Here is a 17917-nt window from a genome sequence, read left to right as displayed (position 1 = left end):
ATATATCTTGTTTTGTCAGTGTGAGTTGCAGAAAAAAGGACCTCTTGTGCTCTGGGACACAGTGTGATATGAATCTGTAGATCTGCATACTCCTTTGGAATAATGCTATATTTTTTTGTTTTACACGGTCTTTTTCGCTAGTTGATTTCCTTGGTTAATAGTAAAGTAACTGTTCGAGCAGGAAGGACAAGGTAGCTCCATGGTTCCTTTGAAAGGACTGGAGCAGGGAAGCAGTAAATCTGCTTAATGAGTGTGCATGAACACGTAACGCTCCTGTTGATAACTTCAACTAAGGTCAGGCGTGCAGCTGCGGGTAACAGGGCAGGGACCGAAATCAGCCTTTGGAAAAAGCAGAGGACAACTCCGCTGCAACTGCTTGAACTTCTCAGTAACATCTGCTGGAGGAGGAAAACCTCCTTCTCAAAACACACCTTGTAGCCTGCTTTTCTCAAGGGTTACTATGCTGTTCCATGGGCACACGGAAAATACGGGCTGATGGCAATGTCAGCAACGTTTACCTCAGCTTTCAAAGACTGTTTGCATCCTGCAACTCAGTATTGTAGATTTGACGTGAGGTAACTGGAAGAGAGACCTTCAGCATGTCTTCAATCAGTTGGGAGCTTGGGGAAAAATATGTTGCATGTGGATTAATTGATTTCGATTGATTCTGTGTGTAGAATGCCCGCAGAAACCTTATATAAATTGTGGAAGTATAGAGCTTGATCATGTTTTTGGTTCTGTCAGTGAGCTATAGAGTGATCTTTGGTTTAAAAATACAAAAAAGGGATGGGGGAGGAGGGGTGATACGTAAAATCAATGTAACGAAACTGTCCTCGCTTGTGTAGCATCTTGAAACCTATTAGCATAAAAATCTAGCTGTGTGTTTTGCAATAGTGCTTTTATTTAAATTACAATTAACGGATAGGCACCCATATAATGTTTGAGCTATAGCTTAATCTTCAGACAGCCTTTGATGCGGAGACGAAATGATATTTTCTTCGATTTTCCTCTGTCCGGTCCTGGGTTTGTCAGTAAGCCCGGCTCGAAGCGCAGACATCAGAGCCGAACTTGACCTACATTCAGCAGCCAGCCACGTGGCAGCGCGCTCGGCTTTTTAGTCCCTCTGAATTTTAACTGAGTTTTAAATGGATTAAGGCAAGGAGTAAGCCTGAGATCTAGAAATGCAGATGTACTCGTAGGGTCTGAGGCTACAAAGCACTAATGCCGAACGAATGAGTTGTGGAAAAATGAACGGGTACACTTTTCTGTTGGTTTAATAAAAATGATGCAACTCGTGATTCGTAGAGGGCTCCACAAAATGCTGTGGAGCAGGCATAGGAAACTGGTGATTGGTTTGAAAATGCCATCCTAATTCCCTGATTTTTGTTCTCTACATGACTATCTGAACTCTAAATTTCTCAATCTGTTTCTGACATCTGTAGAGCTATAATCATTTGATAATCATAGTAAAAAAAACCCAACAAAACCCAACCCATTGTTTTGTCCTGGGTTTTAATATGCAGAGTTTGACTTTGCTGTGGTAATTTGTCCTCAGGTTTCATAATTTGAAGAACAAAGCAAAATGTTTTGATTTGACATTAAGTAGGTGATGAGCATGTCAAGTGAGACTTGATTGATGTTTCCTTTTGCTCCTCCAATGGAATGTAAATGATTTATTATTCAGTTAAAGCACAGGCTGAAACCAAAATCCCTCCAAGAATTATTAATATTTTTTTTTCTTTTTCTTATTGCTGTGGTGGATAAGAACTGTAAAGCTGCAGCGCACATTCTCGCCGGTATCGAACGGTAGCGGCTGGTGGTTCCCTGGAACTTTTAGCACTTTGTATTCAATGCGACAGTGCAAGTATCGATATGATTATTTTTTACTTTTTGGAATTAATTGTTCTGGTACTGGCATAGATGTATAGATGCTGTTACCACGATCATGAGACCAAGATAATAAGCCTTGCTGAGAAACAGGTTGTTGTACTGCGAAGGTGGGTGTTGCCGGTACAGCTCATTCTCCATCCTGTGTGGGAACAGAGCCAGGTCAGCGTGTCAAGCTTCTGCTGAGGGAAGCCATATGTGTGCAAGGTGCTCGCTATCATGCAAAAAAAAAAAAAAAAAAAAAAAAGAAAAAAAAATCTTTGAGTCTATCTTTGCTTGGAGGAATGGTGAGGGTTAGGCTTCTCGAGAGGGTGTGTGCTGCATCTCTACTTGTAGGTGTTGCTAACATGGTATGATGACATATGTCACTGTGGCTGGTGAAAGATAGAGGAATCTAGCAATATTTCACCTCTACCCACAAGAAGCAGTTGAGAAGAAACTGAGCATAGTCCAAGACCGCCGTTTTAATTCCTTTTTGGGTAAAGAATCTTTTCAGTTCTCAATGTACAGAACTTTTTTTTTTTTCCTGGAAGGAATATTTTTTTTCTTTTCAGCTTCATGCTCTTTGGGTATTGGGGGCTAAACTGATTTTTTTTATAAATGTCTTGAGAGATCTGTACATCAGGTGATGTACGTCAGGGTGAAAACTTTTTTTATAAGTGTCTTCAGAGATCTGTACATCAGGTGATGTACATCAGGGTGAAACCTTCTACCTGCTAGAGAATGTGTAACCCCAAAAAGAAGCCAAGGATCTGATAAACGGGGTGGGGGGGTGTAGGGGTGTTTCTCCTGCCAGCCCTGAACCCTTCGATGGTACATACACCTCCTTCTTGACCAGGAGCATGCAGCGAAGAGACAGCCCACGCTCTGTTATTTCCCTATTCGACTAACCTGCCCCCCTTCCCATTCATGTAAGAGCTGAAGCAGTTCAGGGTAAATCTCCTGGGATGTCTGTGGTTGCTCTCGAGGCAGGAGTTTTTTCTTTCTTGCCTCCATTCTGTTGTTGTAAGACATCAGATGTTTGCTTTTTAGAAAAACTCTGCCTGTTTTTCTGGCTGTATTACGAGTTAGCAGGCTTTGTTTCCTTCCTCGGCCCTTGTAGCGAGATGTTTCTGCCAGGGGAGCAAGTCTCTCTGCCAGTGTTTCCCCTCCTGAAGGCCGTATTTCAGTTTCAGGGGAGCTGAACCTGAGAATCGTTGCTGTCTGCGGTCGGTGCTGAGCTACCAACCACCCTTGGAGGGAGCGTGAGATGACGTGGGAATCTCTGTTGCTTCCAGCGAGCATCACCTTCCTCTTGCACCTCACCCGGGCTGTATTATACACCCATGTCCCTTTGTAAACCTGGCCCTTATTCCGTTATGAGCCATGGCAATTCCTGAAAATGTTACTGTAAATATACTCTTAATCTGGGTTTAAAAGAAAGAGGTTTAGCAATTAGTTTTGCTCCCTCCGGTTTAAAGCAAGGAGGTTGCTGAGCGAACAACGCTTCCAAGAAGTTTTACATATGTCATTTCTCATCACGATACTTGAAGGGTATAGTAATTAGCTGGAACAGCTTAATGATCTTGAAAACAGGGCAGCACAGCTATTGTGTGCCTCCATGCTTCAGTCGAAGCACAGGCGAGGTTGAGAAATGCTTATGGCAGTGCTAGTTGTCCCTTCCTGGCCAAAACTTAAAGCTGGGCATGCCTTTGGTAGCACTTTTTATAAATGTGCTGGCAGTCGTAATGCAACGGGGTACGTTAAAATCAAATGTAAGCTGCATAAACAAAATGACTGACATTTCGTCCTTGTCAGGCAGAGCCCGTGGAAGTCTCTTGATGGGAAGGTATGGACACGTTGTCTTGGGGTTTATCAATGTAGAAAAAACATAGACCTTGTAGTCCAGGGTCCATTTAAAAGGTAGCTCTTGTGTCCATTTAAAATCTGTCTCGGAACCAAACTGCAGTTTTTAGAGGGCACAAAAATCCTACAGAAGGTTTAGCATTGAGCTGCTGCTCTGGATGCAAGCCTGCCTCGCTGTGCTTGTCGCTGGGGAAATATTCTAGAAGGAAAACAGTGCAAAAGGCTGACAGCTTTGCGTATGTTCCCTGAAACAGGAGAGTATTCCAAAAGAGGATATACTTTAAATTATTCTTCTATAAAGATACATGTATGCATATGGACTTCTGAAAGAGCTTTTCGTACAGTTCTTTGGCTTGCCTGGAGGTGGCAATGTGGCAGTACCGTTCTTACAGCGTGGCCGACTCCCAGGAATACATAGAAATGACATTAAATTAATAATAAAAAGTAAAGCTCGCTTTGAGCAAGCTCTGCAAAAATATAGGGAATAAATACATTAGAAACATACAGATAATGTAGCTGAAACACAGCTGATGTAACTAAATGAGAAGCTTTGTGAATGCTAAATTAATTTTTTATTGCACCCGGACACCCGACATACTTTTAGTGTCGTGTAACATCCATTTTAGTGAATGACTTACAATAAACACAAGCAATGGCCCCTTGCTACCGCAGCGATGAAGCCGCGGAGTTACCTGAGCTCTCCAGGTACTCGTTGCCTTTCTGCTCCTGCGCCAGGCGACCGGGGTTTCTCGTTTATCAACTCAAGCCTGGAAGCTTAAATAAGTTTTTCCCAACATTTGGCTTGCTTGCAGCCAAATGTATTGAAAAGGGGAAACGGAAAGGTCTTGTGCTTCATTGCAGCCCTAACGGTAAGAATAATGCTGGCTCTAGGAGAATATGTTTCACTCCAGCTTGTTTTTAAGAGTTCTGCTGTGAGCATCAGTGTTATTTTCGATTCACAAATGGAGGGACTGATGTGTGGGCGATGGACCTACTCATTTCCAGGTTCTCCCACAGGCTAGTGGCCAAGCTGGGGAGGCAACGCAGGTCTACTGCACCCCAGTTTATTATTAGGCTAGGCTCTCGGCAAGAGGCACCTGGACAAGTTCTCCTACATCTGTATCTGAGCAGACTTAAGTGCAGAAAATCCCTTGGGTTCTTTGGATCATTAAGAATACAAGGGAAATGGTAGACTATATAACTTGGGAACCCGCTTGTAATATGAAGCTCTAGGGATATTAGAAAAGTAATTGCAAAATTTTCTCACGGGAGACAATGTCTGCAAAAAAACTGCAATGTGTTTGTTCACTAAAACGTTCTGGATCAGAGTATTTCCTTAAATTTCCCTTTGGGGTCAAGACCTCTGAGTTTGGTAAACTTTTCTTTGCCGTTCCAGGCTGGATATCTCTTCTGCTGTGTTATTTCTGTTGCTCAGGTACCTACCGTTCTGTTCTGATACCTTTGCTGACAGGAGGTAAATACAGTATAAATTGTCACTTTGACATGTTACACTTTGTAGTGTGTTGAATAATGCATTTAACACGCTGTCACGATGTACCTGCACCTTGCCAAACCTTTGAAATCGTGTCTGCTTGTTTTGTACTTTAAGATGTGGCTATTTGTTTACAAAGCACTTCTTGCTCCAAGAAATCTTGTTTTGCACAGTTGCCATCACTGCAGTTATTCGGGGAAAGGACAAGAGGAGATGTTCCAGCAAACAGGTTGAATGGCCCCACAAAATGAGGGAGGATGGCTTTGCTCTTTTTATTATTGTTGGGTATTTTGGGGGTGGGTTGGTTTTTGCGTGTGTGTCATTCCTCTGGTATTTTCTTACTTTGGAAGCTGTTTGGAGAAGAAAGGAAGATTAGCTCTGAGCCTCCCAAGCTCTGCGTTATATTTTTAGTTCTGTCACAGATTGCTTTACATTCCCCTGTCATGTCACCCCATCACACAGAGTTCCCCGACTCCTCCAACAGTGGCTTCAATACCTCAAACCCCTTCCCTACCCAGGCACGCTTAGCTGCGCTTTTCTAGACCTAGCTGTGCCGTGAGAAGACCTTACTGTCCCAGGCTGCTTGTGTGGAACAGATGCCATCTCTGGCAGGATCTCACCGATGTGACTTCAGATACAGCATGAAAGAAGCAGCATTTATGGCATAGAAATGCTTTAAAAAGACTTGATGGCTCATAAAACTTGGCCTTATAAATTCAGGTTCAGAAGCACCCTTTACCTTTTCTTTCCCAAATATAAACTGTGCATTTGTGACTAGCCTTCACCCACAGCAAGGCAAAAAATCAAGTTCTTTCGGAGTGTGGCTACGCCAGGCTATACGGGAAAAGAAAACCTGATATTCAGTTATCAAGTGTCTCATTTGGACACACTTAGCTAATTTGAAAAGCAAATGAAGGAAGGACCTCAACCATCTGCCTAATGCTGTGCTTCTATTCCTGAGTCTTTTCCTGATGATAATATTCTGGCAGCGCTGTGGCATCCAAGGCTACGCTCCAGGCGGAGCAAAGAATATAGAGAGTGTAGGAGCAATTAAGCCGCTGTTGGGCACGGGCTGCGTGTCGTTGGAGGTGTTAGTAGAATTAACTGTAGTCAGTCATAAGAGAATAAAAGCTGGATAAACTGTTGTTAATCTTTTTACACTTGGATTAATTGCAGCAATTGTCATCTCCCAGTTGACTTCCAAATGCTCGGTTCAGGACGTGAGTCAACTCTCCGCTTGGCCAAGCGCTGAACCGTGCGCCCGCTGCCCGGGGAAGGTGCCCGCGTGTAGCCTGAGTGCTTGTGCCATGCTCTGCTCGGGGTTCCTTAGCCCAGCCTCCTAGGAAAGCAAGGGCAGGAAGGGGACGGCTGGAGGCATGTCTTTCCATTTAGATTAAATGACAGAAATTAAAAATCAAGACGGTTAAGAAGACACGGAGGGAAGGATTACTGGGGGATGCTATTTTTCACAGTACGAGAAGCAGAGGGGCAATAGAAGTTAGAAAGCAGTGGGTTTCAAAAGTAAACCCAAAAGTTTAAGAAAACAAGGGATTAAATTGCGAGGCCCTTGCAGCTGATGTTGCAGCAACTTGAAATATAGATTAATTAAAAAAAAAAAAAAAGGGTTAAGGGATTTCCTGAAGGACATATTCACCAGTGTTGCAGATGCCAATTTCAGCTGTGAAGAAACGCAGCGCTTTGACGGTTTGGAGGCTGGGTGACAAATCACTGCGCCTCTTCCTTGATTACAGTGTTCCTTAAGCATCTGCTGCCAGATAACCTGGGTGAGGTGGTCTATTGGATTGACCTTCAGCTGGACTTGCATTTTCATGGGGAGAAGTGGTTGATAACTATATTGCTCTTGATGTCTTGTGGAGTTGATGGCTCTATCTGCGTGGAATGGAGGGTTTTTTTCACATGGTCTATGAAGTTTGAAAAGCTTTGGATACTGCACAGCATTTAATACAAGAGGGCTTTTAAAATACAGGTCTTTATTGTTCTGTGTTGAGCTCTGGGTAGTGAATGTGGATGTGTTTCCTCTTCAGAAAGTTCTATTTATACTGCAGTGATGCTGCAGGCCAGTTTCTGTATCATTTCAGTGCATTTATCTTTGTTGATGATGCTTTATTTGAAGAGGTCTGTCTTTATATTGACTTAATGATGAGAATCAGAGCTCTAGGATTTGCCGGAGAAAGGACGTGCTTGACAGGCATTGCTGAAATGGTTTAGCCAATCCTTCATTTTAACAATAGGGAAATAAAATAACCCAAGTGCAGAAAGAGATATTTTTGAAGCAGAACGTAACGCTCATCAGCATAGATAAACATATAAAGGATTGACGCGTTTTAAAACTCTGTCAAAGATTTATGTTCAAAAACTGTGTTAAAAACGATTGGGGAGGGCTCATTTTGCACCTCGTGTTCCCGGATGGATGGAAAGGGGCTTTACTATGTAAAGGAGCATTGCACGGGGACAGGGGTCTGGAATGGCTTTTCACTGCTTGCTTCCCTGCTCTGCCAGCTGCGTGCTCTGACCCTTTGGTTAAGACTCCTGTGAACAAAGACGATCTGCTAGTTGCAATAAATTTTGTTTCTAAACTCTGAAACAGTGAGAAAATCGGGCAACGGGGGTGTCACCTCTGCCAGATCGGTGCTCTTGCGCTCTGGGATAAGTAATGCTGCGTTGAAGAAAGCCTCATTTCTCTGGGGTGAACTCCAGCTTTAGGAGAAATCCCTGGTGAGGATCATGAAGGTGAAAAGCCTATCTGTACCTCAGTTTTCCTGTCCAATTACAACGAATATGATGTTATTTGCAAGTACGTCACCTCATGGACAACTGTGTACATAATGCCTTAGGAGGTCCTTCAGGAGCTCCAGCAAAGGCGTAGGGTGTGCAATAACAACCCGTCCAAGTGCGTTAGCAAAACAGAGCTTAAAAGCATTGATTTCCATGTCGTGAATCCCTTTTTCCACCCTGACAGTGCAGTGAATACTGCCGACCTGGCTTGTGAAAGCAGCATTGCTGCCTGCCCCTGCGCAGCGGTTGCTGCACTGCTGGGTTTTGCTGCTCCCCAGTGAGCAGACACCAGCCTTGTGCTGGGCGCTGCTGCCAAACAGGGTTGAATCCACAGGGACCCCTCCTAGAGCCCCAGTGGGGTCACGCGCTCTGCGCTGAGGATTTCTAAGGAATTTTCCCTGGTACACAAAGTCCTTTCCTATGTTAGTGAGAGCCCAGCTGCTGCGCCATCATCCAGCCCTTTCCATGGCTTCGGTAATAGCGTGATGTCCAAATCTGTTGAGTCACTAAACAACATCTTGCCCTAAATCAAGCTGTCCTTGTTTGCAGATAGTAGCAAAAGCCTTTCTGGCACTGCTCTGCCAGCTTAAAGTATCCATTGCAAAGTCATGACTTAACTATTCACGACCTTCCAATGAGCTTTCCAGGATGTCTGCAGTGAACTTGGGCATCTCTACGGTTCTGTTGCACAGCGGTTCTCCCAAAGGTAATTAGTTGGTTGCATAATTGCACTATTGTTCCTGTTGGATTCTGGAGAGTTTCCCTTCCTCCTTTTTTCCGCCCCCTCTGTGGTTAATTAAACACAAAAAATTATAGTTTTGAAAATTGGTTTGAAGGCAAACGCTTGTTAGGGATGGGAGGAACTCGGTGGGCTGCTGGATGCTGCTTGTCTAACTGGGGAGGCTGGTCCCTGATGGACGAGGCTGAAGCACGTGTTTGACGTCCACAGAAATTAAGCCGATGTTCTGATGCTGGTGTGAACTGATACCAGCACGAACAGAGTTTACACACCGCATCTTGTAGGAAGCAACAAAATCTGTTCGTTCTTCGTGAACCTCAGCTGGAAACTATAGGAAATCTGGGGGCTTTGGAAAATGAGATTGCAGTGAACACTGACCTACCCCAAAGTGCTCTCTCTAGCTGCAAGTATTTAAAAAATATCATCATTTCAATCAAAAATTTTTGACTATGAATCAAAAAAATGATATCATAATTTCAATCAAAAATATCTGTCATTAAGCTACACTTTTGGTAACGGTGAGGAGCTGTAGCTGAGTACTTTCTAAGACAGCAATTTTCCCTGTGAAAATACAAATCTACTGAAATATTTCAGGTGGTGCTTCACAGTTTTTTTGAATGGGGTGCTTTGATAAGGCCGGAAAATGTAATTGAAACTTTTAAAATCTAAATCAATAGGGAAGATACCAGGTTGATTTGCTGTGTCTTCAGTAAGTCCATCAGGATTATTTGCTTTGCTTGCTCGGTGCAGAACAGATTTGTTGTCCTTGTGCTTGTTAAGGGAGGATGTTTTGAATTTTGGATGTTTTGCCATTTCCAGCAGAATGGCAACTTTGTTTTTAAAACAAACAGAACCCACCTGCTTGGAGGAGGTGAGTTTGCTTGTTCTTTGCCTCTGGTCTCAACACTTGCAACAGAAGAAGAAATGAAATTTTGTTACTGTTCATGGTTCCTGTCACACAGCAAAATCCCAGGATTTTTAGAGGAAGAGCAAGGGAAAACCTTGGCTGGATTTGTCCAGTTTTCACAAAATGTTGGTAAGAATTTTTTGTGATGTGGTAAACTAGAAGCCACGAGTCCCTAGGAATGTTTAAAGTTTTGAGGGCTGGAATTTCTCTCGCTATAAAATATCTTTGAGTGATGAAGTCCAGCTACTTGCTAAGTCTCTCAATGGCTGTGGTAGGAGAAATCAGCCAAAATTTGAAGTGTCATTATAATGAACATCAAAAAATTCTGCAGAAAGAAAACTGGCCTTTAGATATCTGACTTAAAGGGAACTCAAAAGGGACTAAAGGCCACCTGCACTCCTGCTGACCTCCCAGAGAGAGGATGAAAGTCCTGATCTGTCACCCCTTAGTTTAATTTTGTCTGGCAAATGAAATATTGTGCGCTTGAATCCGTATTGCCTGTAATCCAGGTGCCATCCCAGTGCAATCAGCCTGGCAGAGAGGATTTTACCTGGCAATGTGAGTCAGGTCAGCTGCATTGCTGCAAACAAGTGTGTCGGTACTGTCACTGTGAAGTGTTTGTACTAATGCAGTTGTATCTATCTATCTATCTATAAAAAAAATATGTGGGTGAAATATACTCCTGGATTCTGGAAATGCCAACACCCACAATAATTGTAATAGATGTTTCCAAGAATTGCTGGTGACTTCTGGAGTCCTGGCCATTGGATCCTGTGAAGGTATTTGCAGCTGGGTTCCCCAAATCCCGAGTCATGCAGTTCTGTCACTTCCTAGAGAAATCCATCTTTACGTGACGTGCATATTTATGTTCCTCGCTGAGAAAAGCAGCTTTCAAAAAAAAAAAAAAAAAAATCTGCTCCGTTGCTGAAGGTCAGTGTATAATGGCATGACATCAGATGTGACACCACCGCTAATCTAATAAGAGGAAAACAGATGTGGGAAGCTCCTATGATTTCCTGCTTATTAAGATCAGATTTGTCCTGTGATTATGAGTCTTTTTTGCCTTCTGGAGATGTGGATGCTTAGACAATACTCTTAAAGATGCATTTGAGAATTATTAAGAGCTGCTTTGGCATAGTGTCTTCCCTATCTGCTGCTGGCACTAATTTAGTAATGAGATAACATTTATCCCCTTCAGAAGTAATTAGGACAACTGTTTTATGGGTGTGTGCATCTTGGACAAGTATGAAAATGCTACTGATTTCATAATCTTACCAATTTTTTCTAAAGACAACTATCTGGGTTAAGCAAACTCTTCCTGGCTCAGCAGCCAGACTTCCAAGCGATGCCCGTCTGGTTTTCTTTATTATTTACTTCTTAACATTCAGTTACATGTCTGTTTCCAGTGTCCTATTTTTCACGCTTGATTTTTTTATTTTTAATATTTCCCAGTGCCAACCACCTACTGATACCTCTACAGCTAGGAGAGCTGGTATTTCTTGTGGTCTGAGTCTGCAGAAACCAGTTTAATTAGTACCTATGGGGTGGTTATCAACCCCACAACTCAGTTGCACGGTGTGTGGGAGAACAGACTTGAAACCTCTCTTTTTTTTTCCTGTAAATGTATGTTACGCAGCCATACATTCCTTCCCTAAAGCTACGACAGGCAGCGTCTTTATTCTTTCTTGGCGTCTAATAGCATTGCCAATTATCACGAACCTGTAAACAAGAAACTCCAAAGGTTCGTTAATTTTAAAATCAAAGTGAAAACGTGGTCTGAGGTAATGTTCTATAGGATGCCATAAGGGTGGCCAGGTGAGCGTGAAAGCGCATCAGGGGTTATTAGCTGAATCCCCATAACTGCAATGTGCCCAAACAAGTGCACCCCAAGCAGATGTTTTACTGCCTTCGCTCAGCGTGGTGCAGCTGCCGTTCAAGCCTTGGAAATACCAGCTCCTTAGATGAACAAAGAAATCCAAGGTTGAAGGTAATGATGTCTGAAAACAAACTAGAAATGGCAGGCTGGTGAAAATTAGGCAGGGTTGATTAAAAAGAACGTGAGGATCTCTAGCAGTGGTTAAATACACCTGCCACCCTCAGATCGTTTGAAACCTGTGCCCGCTGGCACGCGTCCCATATCCTGCCCTGACAACGGGGTGATGTGGCATGGATGGGGTGTAGGGATGTGGAGTTACTCCTAATCACCTAAATCCCCGTTGCCCTTGTAGCTCCCTCATGAACATCCATCAAAGGGGTGAAAAGGCAGCTCTTACCTGCGTGAGGGTTGGAACCCAAAAGATCAGAGATGCTCGAGCGTTGCTGGGGATGGAGGCGAGGCGCGAAGCGAGCAGTGCTGCTCATGTCCTGGGGCTTGCCTTTGGCTGCAGCATTGCCGCGCTCCTTGAAATGGCAGCACAACGCGCTTCTTCGGGCTTCGGCTCTTTTTGTCGGAGAGCGATGGGGTACAGATGGCAAATACCGCAGTCCTTGCTTCCAGCGTCTGCAGGGAATGAGGTCTGATGAAAAAGGGCTGCGGGGTCAGACCCATGCACTTTTGTAAGATTGAATCCTCAGCTGGAACTGCATCTGCTGCACTCCATTGGTTTTACTTTTGCTTAACAGACCATAAACAATTTGTTTACATAGACAGCTTTTCATCTTCCACAGTGAATCGTAAGTGAGTTCTCTAGGGATCAATCCCTGGTCTGGTTGTTGCTTTTCATTTATATACCAGGCTTGGATGATTTAGATCATCAGTGTTTTCCTCTGAATTCAAAGGCAGCTGGTTTATGTCCTTTTCCTTGCACAAAGGATCTTACTAAAAATCTACGTTATGGATCTGGCAGATTACGCTCTGCTTTGAAATACTTTGCTATAAACCAGAAAAGAGTTGTTATGACCCATTTGCCACAGGGAAGAGAACCCCAGTCCATCAACACTGAAAATGCGGGTACCTCTCTCCAAGCAGTCATACTTTAATGGTCCTCCAGGGATAATGATGAGCTCTGACTCTGTACGTGTGACTGACTAAAGGGAAAGAGAATGTGTGTTATTGAGGGCAGTGTCTTACAGAGCTAGAAAAAGATCTGAGATGACAAAATGGCCTGAGGTGATGCCCCAAAGGTGACCAGGTGGTGTGAGAGTGTATCCAAGAGTTCTTAGCCTGATGTCTGGACCTTTTGTAACAGAGTCTGACCATCCGTGCTCTAGTGCCACGGGTTGAGCTGCAGCTGTGAACCTCCTGGGAAGGGCGGCCTGGGCTTGGGAGCATGTGGAACCGGAGAGAATTGAGCAGATCCCTTCCTTCACCTCCCCGGTTCCACGGCCTAGGCATGGTTCATGTGTACCATCTGCATAGGAACCTGCAAAGCAAACGTAGCTCAGGTCAAAATTGCTGGCTGTGTTTGGAAGAGTTTGAATTAATTTCAGGTTTTAGCTTTTTATCCTTCTCGGTTACCTTTTCACAATTTGACATGTCTGATTCGTGATGCTCGTGTTTGTGTAGTTACGTCTCCAATGGCAGAAGGTTTCCAAAACGACTACCAGCTGTCCATGTTTCACATATCATTAGTTATTTAAAAAGTAACCTCTCCTTCTCCTGGAGCCCTAATAATGTATGAATCTTGATTAAAAACATTTCCCCTGAAATGTCAGTGTTGGGGTGATTTCCCTTGCTCAGTTGCAGAGGTAACAAAGATTAATTGTCCACGGTGTTGGTATTAACCTTAGAGGAAAGCAGATGCTGCAGCTACTTAGTTGTGAAAAATACTGGATAAAGTAGTGTGATTATTCTTTGCAACTGCACCCAATGTACTTAATTCAAATTAAGTCTTAGAAGGTACTGCTTTTTCCTGTCAAGTTGTTTATTTAAAAAATTACCTTGGAACAAATAATTCATTACCTTCTCACCTTGCATTTGGCGATTGCTCATAGTAAGAGTCCACTTTGAGAAGCAGTTGGTTTTTTCCTTCATTACATATACATAGACCCAAAGAATTTTTTATACTCCAGTAAACATAATTTGTATTTCACGACATGTTATGAGTTTCTTGTTGTATGAATGTCTTAAAATGAATTTATAAATAATTTTTATGGTTCAGTGAGAAAAGCCATTAAGGTGTTTAAAATGTTTGGAAGTGCAGAGTTGAAAGAGTAGTTTGATATATATGATGCAATGGGAGCTGGGAGTTGTAAAGGAACGCTCTTGTAGTTTAGCAAAGAGATCTAGAGGGTTTCAACTGCAAATTATTAAAATTACTACTCGTAGCAATAGTATAGAAGAGAATTTAGAGATGAAAGAACATGACCAACACTTCATAATAACAGCACGGCGTTCGCTCCTTGTAATATACTTAGATCAAGGTAAGTGTTAAATGTATTTTTAAACATTTAAATAAATAAATACAAAACCTAGCTGGCAAAGCATTGTCAGCAACTCCTTCCCCACAAGTCTTTAGTCTAAGAAATGACACTTGTGTTTCTGGCAAAACTCTGATGTCGGGACTCCAGGCTGCCCCGGCAACCCTGAATTCCTCTGGACAAGAGAACATCTGAGAAAACCACTTGTATTCTGCGCGTCCTGGAATCTTAGAGATTAATTCCTGTTTGCACATGGCTGTTCTCTCCTCCAACATGAAGAACATGGTGCTAAATTCATGGGTAATATGTCTGAGTTGAGTGAAGTACATAAACTTCCCGCAACGAACTGCTCAATCACCTTTGTTTGCAAGATGAACGGTGAGCATCAGGTCTAATTGGCTTAGGTGTCCCAGGGTAAAGTTTCTTAGCTCTATTTTTGTATGGCATTTTTAATTAACTGAGAACGAGCAGTTGCACATAGAAATATCAATGTGAACGTGTGCAAGCACGTTTATATCTGCATCCAGCTGCCATGCTCTTCAGAAAGGGATTTGCTTTCACTCCCATGGCTCTTGCCAGCTTTTCCAAAATCAACATTTTGCTGATGCTGGGGAATGCCTGGCATCAGCCGACAGTCCGAAGATGGACCAGGGCTGCGGCACATAGGCAAATGCCCAGGTTTAAAACGATCCCTGCCCATTGAATCCCATGATAACAGATTACATTTCTAGGTACTACTTATCGAATCACCTAGAGTATGTTACTGAACCTTGTAACATCACTTCAGCCGCCAGCTAAATGATTGCACTGCTAACTTGCAACCTCAGAAAATCATGCAGGTTTAAGGAAAATGTTTTTGGATGCAGTATGAGTGCTGGGGCTGGCAGGAGAGGTGCTGTCTTCGAGCACCGCGTGATGTTTATTCTCAGCAAAGGGCCTTTTTCAACACATCGTTTTATATAGTGTATTTATATCGTGTCCAGGTTTGCTTCATGGTCTTGGAAGACAAATACTAACCTCCTGCATTTAAAAAAAGTAAATAAAGCATAAAGCCTAGTTATTTATTACTTCAAATACCGGTTGTGGAGGAAGTCTGTGACCGATAGAAAATAAACCGGGCATTTCTAGGCTACTGCTAATAAACTGTTAGGGGAAGTTTAATCCTCCTGAGGATTAAAATGTCATAGCTGGTATGAAATTTTCTTTATGTAACTGCATAAGTCAAGCTGTTAATTTAAACAAACAAGCAAAAAACCCAAACCCACGCACAAAACCAACAACTTAAACCCAAAAGCTTTTTCTGCAGAATGCCTCCCTGCTGCAAAATGATGCAGGAAATACATCAGTTTTGTCAGTTTTATTTTAAAGCAGAGAATCAAAGGGTGGCTAATGGTTCTGGTCTAGTCTCTTGACCTCCCTCCTTCTGAATCTCAGGTTTTGAGATGACTTGACTGTCAGATGTTTGTAAGGACAGGTTAGCTTGTCGTCTCTCACTGAAGCTGTCAATGAATGTCTGAGTAGGCTTTTTCGTTAAGGAGGCACTTCACTAAATACATCCTACAAAGCATGTGGGGATTGCCATGGCAACAGTTCATTTTGAATTACAAAACAATTAGATATTAAAACCTCACGTAATCCATCGCTGTGTACGTTCCTGCCCGGAGGCAGGTAGTGACTTCAACATTTTCATTTCCAGGGGTTAAAAGAAATAATTCAATTCGTGTTTTCATCTCAAATTGTTTCTTTCCAGCGTTCTTCTGAAATGACATCCCTTGCAGAAGGAGAGGATGGAGTGATGGCTTCAGGGGACGTCTCCTGCCCAGGACAGAGGCAGGCATGTGGCATTCCCAGAAGTACTGGGATGGATGGTTGGTTGCTGCTCATCTGTCATTAGGAACTGGCTGGCTGGAGTCAAACCAAGTGACTGCCTTTGGATGAAGCTAAACCCTTTGCTTCCCTCCTGAAATCAGTAACTTCATAAGAATTAAGGAGTTTACCCTTTTCAAGTGAAGGGAACATGTGAGTTCTGGATCCACATGAATTCTGGGAAAGGTGGACCAAGGCAGGGTTGGGGTTGTTTTTTCCTGACAGCAAGCGGTGCAGCTGCAGCGTGAGAAGCTTTTCCTTTATCCTTATGCATTATTCTTTTAAATCCTGGTGCAGCACAATGTAAGGCTGTGATTTTACATGCAGTCTTCAGGTGCAAGAACCGCACCTATTTCTTTAGAAATATTGAGGAATGTGAGTCAGTTAAATGGTGTCAAGCTTTTCTTATGCAAATCGGTGCATTTGGACATCCCTGAAGATACTTCAGGTTTTCATTTCAAATTGCATTCGTGTTAAAATATCTGCAAGAGTTTTTAAAATAAGATGATGTTCCAGCACAGGACAGAAGCTTGTTCTGTATTGCTCTCGCACTGCACCAGCTGATGTTCCTGAAATCCCAGTGAAGCTGGGGGACAGGGAAAGACTTGCAGAAAACCCAACCACTGACCTGGAATTTGACTGCCCTTACAATTCCCTCCCTGTAGGTATGGTGAGTGGTGGCACACTAGTCCAACATGCCGGTTCGCTTTCACTTGAGCTACATGAATAAATCATATGATAAGGAAATGCCATCTAAGGCTCTTGACAGCCTCTTACCACCTCTGGTTTAGCAATAGCCGGTTTGCAATTCCAATTACTTCATCGGTCTCTTGTGGCCCGAGCTGCTACTTCAGTACACAACATCCTTCCTCCAAGAAGCTGCCGGTGTAATCTAGAGGAATAAGATTTTCCTTGATTCAGTGATGCTCCTCCTTAATTTTAAACACAGGGCTGAGCCTAAGGACTGAGACTTAAAGCACGTGTTTATCCACTTTACAGTCAAATTCTGTGTTAAACAGCCTTGTTGGATGAAAAAACATCCACTATAAAGATGCAGCTGGTTCCAACAGGTGGCTGGCCGTGATGTTTAAAGCCTTAAAAGGTTCAAAGTTAAAGGTACCTGCAGAAGGTACCTTGCTATGGGGTTCTTCTATCGTGCTGCACCGCGGGCTGAATAGTCAGTCGATGACTATACTTGGGAATGGAAATAATTGCTTTTGGTTTGGTGAGCTGCAACCAGAAATTATGTCCTGTACCCCTGTTGCCAGAAAAACTGTTTTCTTACTTCCTGCTGAGAGACCTTGTGTAGCCGGTGCTGTCTGCTGTGGTTCGATGAACATTGCAGTAAAAGCCCCACAAAGTCTTATTTAGGTAGAAATGTCCAATTCCCTTCTGACCAAATTGGTGTCCTGTAATGCCAGTGGCTTTATACTTTAATTAAAACAAAAAAGACAACAAACACCCCCACCCCCCACCCAAGTTATTGCGAGTGACTAACTTCTATGTTAGGAAGTAGAGGATGACTTTGTCTTTCAACAGCTTTTATCGGGCAGCTTCTTAAATATTTTGTTGATGAAAACACTTTGGTGTTTTTGTGTAGGAAGTTAGTTGGTCTTGCAAGTTCCTTGTGGGGATTGAAAACTTCGACCGCATTTTCTAGGATGTTTGCCTGTGAGCAAGTCTTGAAAATGAGAGGTTTTCTTGATTGCTGGAATTCCACAGTAAATGTCACTATGAATAGAATTAGAATTTTTATGTATCACCACCCCTCTCTTCTGCTGTAGGTAGGCAGCGAAATACACATGCTGGCTGATGGTAAAATGTCATTGCTCTGTTGTAAGCACTTGTGGGTATAATCCAGATGTGGGGGTGATATTTTGTACGCTAGAGGTCAGTTGAGAAAAGGGCATGGAGAAAGAAGGGGAAGGAAAAGGGCATTCTGTGAGCTGGAAATGGCAGTAAAAGTTCTGTCTGCACTGGAAAACCGCTGTTTAAGTGATGTTGGTGGAATTGAACAGCACGTTTC

Source organism: Falco rusticolus, chromosome 20, assembly GCF_015220075.1.
Source record: "Falco rusticolus isolate bFalRus1 chromosome 20, bFalRus1.pri, whole genome shotgun sequence".
NCBI lineage: Eukaryota > Metazoa > Chordata > Aves > Falconiformes > Falconidae > Falco > Falco rusticolus.
Note: the sequence above shows the minus strand (reverse complement) of the source record.